Source organism: Salvia hispanica, chromosome 4 (genome assembly GCF_029641045.1).
Source record: "Salvia hispanica isolate PSC_SH4W2 chromosome 4, Shi_PSC_v1, whole genome shotgun sequence".
NCBI lineage: Eukaryota > Viridiplantae > Streptophyta > Magnoliopsida > Lamiales > Lamiaceae > Salvia > Salvia hispanica.
This window is the reverse complement of record NC_142695.1, coordinates 55,148,788-55,157,637: the sequence shown is the minus strand read 5'-3', so window position 1 is coordinate 55,157,637 and position 8,850 is coordinate 55,148,788. Positions and strand designations below refer to the sequence as shown.

Here is an 8,850-nt window from a genome sequence, read left to right as displayed (position 1 = left end):
CATGTTTAATTGTTATATGATTGACGCTACTAAAACAAATTCAGAAATATAAGATTAAAGAGTGAACTACAAAAATGGTCCCTGGACAATGGGTTTATCTCGCCCATAGTCCCTGGACTTTAAAAATATCGCCAGTAGTCCCTGGACTAAGGGTTTATCTCGAAATTGGTCCTTTTGGCTTTTTTTGGTACGAAAATACCCTTTGATATTATTTTGGGGGGTTTGGGCAATTTGGTCTTTTTACACTTTTAACATTTTAAATCTGATATTATTTTAGTTATGTACTAACTTTGATATTATTTCAAAATTATCATTCTTCTTCCATTTTGTTATCCTTCACTGAATTTGTTTTTTTATTTATTTCAATATTAGATTTAATTTTATAAAATTAAATTTAATATTTAGATTTTTAAATATCAATAAATAGATTTAATATCTATAGATTGCAGTCTAGCGTGGTGTCACAGTGTCATTTTAAGAGTGTTGTTATTTTAATGCACCCCTATATATATATATATATATATATATATGGATGTACTAATATGCTAACTAATTTTAAAGTGCTAACGTACATCCAATCACGTGCTGCCACGTGGCACGAAAAATGCAATATTATATACAGAAAAATGCAATATTAATTTCGACATATTGCATTTTTGTTATATGAAGATTGCATTTTGTATTGTTGAGTTTTGCATTTTCGATATTGACTGTTTAATTTGCATTTTTTATCTATACGGATTGCATTTATATATGTGAAAATGCAAAACATAACAATATAAAATGCAATTATGTGAAAATGCAAAACTTAACAATAAAAAATACAATTTTCCTATAACTAAAATGCAATCTGCGGAAATGCATGAACAACTTCACAAATGTGTATTGCATTTTTATATATACAATATTGCATTTTTCGTGCCACATGGCAGCACGTGGTTGGATGTACGTTAGCACTCTAATTAAGGATGCGCCCTAATGCTCCCCTATATATATATAGAGTCTCATTATCCACAAATCAACTCTTAAAGACCGAACCATCGAACCCTACCAAATTAGGGCTTTTAGATCTAGTTTTTTATGGATAAGATACAGAAATTTATAAATTATTTTCGCCTTCATCACGAGCCTATTTTAATTCATCCGAAGGTAAATAAGTCATACTAACATGTTACGAAGATTTAACTTCGTTCCAGAATATATTACTTCATTCTAGTAGGTTTTTACTTCATTCTAGTAGGTTTTTACTTCATTACAGTAGGTTTTTACTTCATTCCAGTACGTAAATGTGGTTTCGCCGTCGCGTGCCGTTCTTTCTCTCTACAATATCTATCACCACCGCCATGGCACTAATATTGGTTCAATAAACGCATGGAATAATGTAATAAATTATTGGAATGAAGTATGTGTAGAAGCATTTGAAGTCCTACTGGAATGAAGTAAAAATCTCATCCAATGAAGTAATATCGTTCCTGAATGAAGTAATAAACTCACTTGAATAAATTGCATTTTTAAATGTTAATAAAGCAAAAACCCACGTCAATTAATTTGAATGAAACATATGTTGAATCATTTCAAAACCTACTGGAAGCAAGTAAAAACATGTTGTAGTTTCAAGGTATTAGGTACAGAATGAAGTAATAAACCTATACAATGAAGTAAAATGGGCTAGTAATGAAGCAGAAAAAAATTTCACAGCAGCACATCTCATCAAAAAAACTAGATCTAATGGCCCAGATTTGGTCTCTAGTTCGGTCTTTAAAATTGGTTCGACATTGATCACAACTCTATATATATATATATATATATATATATATATATATATATATATATATATATAGGGGTGCGTTAAAATGACAACACTCTTAAAATGACACTGTGACACCACGCTAGTCTGCAATATTATATATGCTAGATAGCAATAGTATAAACGCTTGGATATTGCAGTCGGGAAAAATTGCACTCTAGTGTATTGGATATTGCAGTCCGTGAAAATTTACCCTTGAGCAATTTTTATGATTGCCACATGGCAGCTTATTATTCGTCCACATGTACAAATGATTGGCTAGGAATGGTGGTATGGTGTTACTTTAAGAGGTGTTGTCATTTTAATACAATCCTATATATATATATATAGGGATGTACTAATATGCTAACTAATTTTAAAGTGCTAACGTACATCCAATCACGTGTTGCCACATGGCACGAAAAATGCAATATTATATGAAGAAAAATGCAATATGCATTTGTAAAAGTTATAATTGAATTTCGACAGATTGCATTTTTGTTACATGCAGATTGCATTTTTTATTGTTGAGTTTTGCATTTTCGATATTGACTGTTTAATTTGCATTTTATGTCTATACGGATTGCATTTATATATGTGAAAATGCAAAACTTAACAATATAAAATGCAATTTATGTGAAAATCCAAAACTTAACAATAAAAAATGCAATTTTCCTATAACTAAAATGCAATCTGCGGAAATGCATGAACAACTTCACAAATGTGTATTGCATTTTTATATATACAATATTGCATTTTTCGTGCCACATGGCAGCACGTGGTTGGATGTACGTTAGCACTCTAATTAAGGATACGCCCTAGTGCTCCCCTATATATATATATATATATATATATATAGGGTTTTAATCAGTCAAAAGAAGTCCCTTAGTATAGAAATACAGACCACATATGGACTGTTAGATCTGTAGATGAACGACCATGATTTGGATTGCAAACTGAATTGTCTGAGTCATAATAAGAGCGATCTGTGTCATGAGAAGGGTAAATTAGGAATAGGAAAATATTAACAACTGTCGTTCCGTTTTTTATGAGCGGATTAAGTGGGAGTCATTACTCTACCATTGATTTTAACTCTATTTCACCCAAATCTTTCCAATTTTTTGAAAACCCTACAGAAATCGGTGACAACTCCCTTAACCAGTTGACGATTCTGAAATCAACGAGAACGAGGAACCTAGCGCCTTCTTCAGCAATGATCGACACAGGATCTTCTAGAACCGCGACGCATGACGGAAAAGGTTAGTAAGAATTTGTATACTGATCTACTGAAACTCAACTCAAATCTGACCCAATTTTCACTTCAATTTGTTGTATGTAACCTGGTCTATCAAAAAATGAATGTGAAGAAGAAGCTACCACCAAAACCCAAAGCACAGAAAGGTACTTCGACTACATTTTCTGGGTTTTGAATGAATGTAATTTTGATTCTTTTTGGGAACTCTGTTATTTAATTGTGGTATTTTTTCATAAGCAATAGGTCAAAGTTCCACTCAAAACTCGACTGAACTGAGATATGGTATCGATGACCCAAAACAAGGTTAATGTTATATGTAATTACCTTCTGTACCTCTGCTTTTGAAGAACTCATGAATTGAGATGGGATATTCTTTTATAATAGGAGACATATGGGAAACATGATATGTAAAAAATCACATTTTTTATGCTTTGTTTGTTTTAGATACAGCACAACATAAAAGACATCTGAGTAGAAGATGAAAAAGGGAAAGGAACAGCTGAAGATGTTCTCAAGAAAGGTACTTACATTAAACATAAAGAGGCGGCATACAAACATTCTGCAAAGGAGAGCAAGAAAACCAAGATAAACGTAAAAAAGATGATAGCAAACTACATATATTAATCAATTGTTTTGTCGTATAGCTAAAACTACTGAAACTGTTTTCATTTCTTTATAGTTTACCACCATTTTAATTAAACGATGTTTAGACCTTGTAATTCTCATTTTTTGGACCATGTTTTATAAATGATTTTTGGAGTCTCTATATACTAGTAATCCAGGAGCTGCTATAATTTACCAATATTAAAATGACCAAAAATTACACAAACATTGACCCAAACATCTTCTGTACTTTTGGGTCATCCTAGATGAATATTTGGGTCATGCCACTTTAAGGGTAAATTGTGTCATAATAATCCAATATTCGAGTCATTGTATGAAACTATTGGGTACCTGAATGCGTCATACAAAACTGAACGAAGTGTTTTCATTTCTTTATAGTTTACCACCATTTTAATTTAACGATGTTTAGACCTTGTAATTCTCATTTTTTGGAACACGTTTTATAAATGATTTTTGGAGTCTCTATGTACTAGTAATCCAGGAGCTGCTGTAATTTACCAATATTAAAATGACCGAAAATTACTCAAACATTAACCCAAACATCTTCTGTACTTTTGGGCCATACTAGATGAATATATGGGTCATGTCACCTTAAGGGTATATTGTGTCATAATAATCCTATATTCGAGTCATTGTATGAAACTACTGAGTACCTGAATGCATCATACAAAACTGAATGAACTGTTCATATCAAATTTTAACCAATATTCAAGTCATTATATAACACTAGGGAGTACCAGAATGAGTTATACAAACCTGGTCGAAATGTTCGTTTCAAACAAACCAAAGTAAAATATAAGATTATGCTCTTGTTTTTGACTTATTAAAAAAAACACAATATTAAATTTGGGTCATGTCACCTTAAGGGTAAATTGTGTCATAATAATCTAATATTCAAATGTTGTAACAAAAACCATGGGGTGGTTGTGTTCTTCGTTCAAATGTTGAATTACATAACGCGGTCAGTGCACCCCTATATATATATATGTATATATATATAGTTGTGATCAATGTCGAACCTTTCTTAAAGACCGTACTAGAGACCAAATTATGGCCCTTCATTTTTTTAATCTTGTGGTTAGGATTAATTTGCAATTAACTTAATATTTTATTCAATAAAAACTTGTTGAGGGGTATTTTAGGAAATCAAATCTCAACATAGATAACGTGATTCTTTTTGTCTCAATCTCTTTGAATTTTCACACAATCTTCTTCACTCTCGCAATTCACGATCTGCTCTGCGTCGATCTTCTTCAATCTGCCATCTACGATCTGCGTCGATCTTCTTCATTCCACGTTCAATTCAATTTCGCAATATTCACATTTAATTCACGTTGCAGCTGGTGTTTCATTCTTTTCGGGCTCATCAGAATCTGCTGGAGGGGATCGGCCGGCGACGGCGGCGGCCTGCTTGACGAATTAGGTGACGCTGAGCCTTAATTCACGAGTTCTGCTTCAATTTCTCAATATTCTAACGCTCATGGAGAATATCGACAGATTGGGACCCACTTCAACAAATTATGCGGTTGAAGACGAATTAGAATCTACATCAACACAAGCATTTTGCTACGCCAATTCTGACTCTAGGGCGTGTTTTCGCGCCGTTCAGCCCCTAATCCGCCACAAATTAGTCTCAGATCCAAATCAAATCTTCGGTCTGTTTCTCCAAGCAGCAGCCGACGATCTCTAGCGCTTGATTGGTTCAATTTCGTTAAGCAACTGCTCCGAATCGCTGCGCGATGCGCTGTACCAGATCCGGCGCCCTCTAGCCACGATCGAGGCCAATCCGTTAGTGCAGACGAGGACCGATGAGCAGAGGACGAAGACCATGAAGCGGATCTCAGCGGCGCAGGAGGATGTGGACACGTGTTTGGATGATTTGGGAAAGTTGGAGCGGCGGCGGAGCTGGTGAAGGTGAAGGTGTTCTTGAACGGCGCCGGAGATTTTCTGACCGATTACGCGAAGGGTGTGCAGATGGCCGCACGATTGCAGATGTTTGAGGCGTATGACGTTGATCGGTGGAGGAGGATAATCATGAATAATTATGTGTTTTTGGGTGTATTCTTCCAGTTGGTTTTTGTCGTTGGATTGTTTTGCGCTCTGTTTAGAATTAAGCCTCTACCTAAATTACTTCATTCAACTAGACTATTACTTCATTCAGTTACATTATTACTTCATTCACCTAGATTATTACTACTTCATTCAGTTACATTATTTACTTCATTCAACAAGTATACCACTTCATCACAATAGGATTTTACTTCAATAAACTTCAATTGAGTTATTACTTCAGTCCATTACCTTATTAAATGAGACCATTTTCCAATTGCAAATTCCAAAAATCCAGTATTACATTTCAAAAGTCACCAAAATATTTTTACCTCTTCTTTCGTGGTTGAGCGAGACGAGTTGTGGTGTTGAGCCTTCGACGTTTAGTATTTTAGTCTATCGATACAAGGGTAGACTATAACTCAAAAAGACTCTTGGGTCCAGAGCGGAAAGAACGGAGGCTCTGATACCAAACTGTCACGACCGCCCTTTCTAGGGTTAATAAATGTGGGTGGTCGCGACTAATGGGACTTTAAGAAAGGGAAATGGTCTAGGGTTTCAATAAAGAATTTGATTGAAGCGTTTAATATCCAAATAACTGAGGAATAATCAAAGCAAATGCTTAGGTTTTGAATCTAAAGTCAACAATTATCATAATTTAATCCAAGAGTGAAAATGGTTCAAAGATATAATTTCGAAGAAAAGTATTATCTCAGCGGAAGCATCCAAGAGTAAGAGTGACGCCATGTATGAAGACACGACGTCCCTCTGAGTTCAAAATAAATCCAACAATGATTAAGGTTCGACTCAACACCACCCCAAGCTCGCCGCCGCTCAACCTGCACATAAGGAAAACATATGCAGGGCTGAGTACTTGATGCACTCAGTGGACTCATGCCGAAAACAAGTTGTCAAAAATATTTATATTTATCATGCCAATTTCAGGTAACCACCAGGGTTTTAGCTTTAGAAATACCCGATGCACCAAAATATTCCATTGTTCAAAATTGCGGTTGCGCAACCAATTTTCCATAGACGTTTACCATATCTGCTCATACATGACTTGGAATGTGGCCACAAACCAAGTCACTAGACCGGCCAACCCGTACGCTGACACACGGTCTACCATAGGTGTACACTAATCCAAGTAGGGTTTGCGGCCCTACAAGGACCCGAATTCGATTTAAATAATAAATGGCAAAGCCATTTCAGATAGGCACGTTAAAACAAAAATTCTGGCATGATAAACAATTTGCATTTCGTTCCCATCGACAAAAATAGTTAGGACATTGTCCGTATTTAAAAAGAGAGCCCACCTCGACTGCTTAACCCAAAATTTTATTCTTTCCCTTGCGATCACGATTCACTTGCGAGTAATCACCTTGAGATTTAAAATCACCCATAAATCAACACAAGGAATCAAGTAATAAATAAGATGAATGCACCCTAAGGCTTCGATTATTTTATCGAGAAAGATTACAGATTTTTTTTTTTCTCAATTATAAGTTTAGGTATTTCGATTAATTTTCACCCACGAACTTCATTATGGACTCTTTGAATTAAACATACCATTGCAATTAACTCCAACTCCCAAACAACACGTACACCTCACAATCCATTTAATACACATCACCAATTTATACTCCCTAAAGACAATAACCAATTAGTTAAAAAAATTTAGTAAAGGAAACACTTTATACTACCAATCCAGAATGCCGTCGGCTCTCTCTCCAGAAATTCTCAAACAAGGAACACACCCAAACTTTCTCAGTTTTTACCAATATTCCAAATGAAGATTTCAGCAGGCACACACACACCAAATTGAATCGAAAATTGAGCTTTATCGCCGTCGCTCGGCGCCGCAGTAGCCGCTGCGTCGCCGCTCCGGCAGCCCCGAATTCACCGCGCGAAATAAGTTCTTAAATTTTTGATTCGTTAAAGGTTGGTTCTTTAATCAGGTTCCTCAATTCGATTTGCTTGATTATTGATTGATAATGGACGGTGTAGGATGTATGAGTGCAGCAGTAAAAGTAAGATTTGGGTGAGGGAGGTGTATACCGTTTGTACATGAAGCAGATTGGTGGATGGACGAGTTGCTGTTGCTGCCGCTTTCTTTTGCTCCTCCAAGTTTCGGAGTCTAGCGTCGGCGACGGGAAGGAGATGAAGGCGTTGGGTGATGCTTCTTTCATTGTTGGAGTGTTTGAGATTGTGAAAGAATGGTGTTATGCGAGTAAGCGGCGGTGGGGAATTAGGGTATGGGGATTTATATACTGCTTAAAATGGGTGTATAATTGAGAGTTGATTGTGGTCTAATCTTGGAAGAGATTTGCAGAGTGGGGAGTGGTTTATGAGCGTAAGAAGGGGGATGTTAAATGCGTAAATGATTTCACAAAATAATTGGTGTTGACTAATCTTATTCTTTGGTATTTCCTTTGCAGATTAAAAGGGAGAAGAGGAAAATACGTTAGGGAGGAGGAGGAAGATCCTCGGCAAAATATTTGTTTAAAATTTGCCACCAAGGGAAGTCTTGGTGGTCAAGACAAGAAATAGGAATTTAATTAAAAATGATTTTGGATTCAAGCACCGGTATTTTTTTTATATAAATTCTGTAGCCCGCAATTTACTCTTTTGTAAGATTGGACTTGTATTATTATTTATTTAGTTTATCAGATCCAACACGAAACTGAGTCCAATAAATATTTTCTCACGGAAAGGAATTATTAATATATATATATATATATATATATATATATATATATACACAAAATTAATTCTGCCAACGCACCTTCAAACCCTAAATCAAATTAGGTCACAAGAGTAGCAAATAACCAAAATTTACTCGGCAATTAATTCACGGATGCCATGACGTTCAAAACATTAAATGCAAAAATTTTAGGGTTTGAAAATTAGGGTTTCAAAAAGTGGGGTGTTACAAATAGCTTGAATTAATTTATCTAATTTAGTATTGGAAAATTGCCATAACGAGGAAGCTTAATATATTTGACCGAATTGAATAAAAGTGAGAAAATAATTGGTTGTGTTAATCTTTGTGTGTTAATTCATGATTGGTTGTCAAATCCACAGTATTTGAGATACTTCATGATTGGTTGTGTTAATCTTTGTGTGTGTTTCTTAT

General features: G+C 35.1%; 1 pseudogene; it reads left to right on the top strand.

The window, feature by feature from the left end:
* The first annotated feature begins 5,145 nt into the window (after nt 1-5,145).
* LOC148929472 (uncharacterized) lies at nt 5,146-8,182 on the top strand (annotated as a pseudogene).
* Nucleotides 8,183-8,850: the final 668 nt, after the last annotated feature.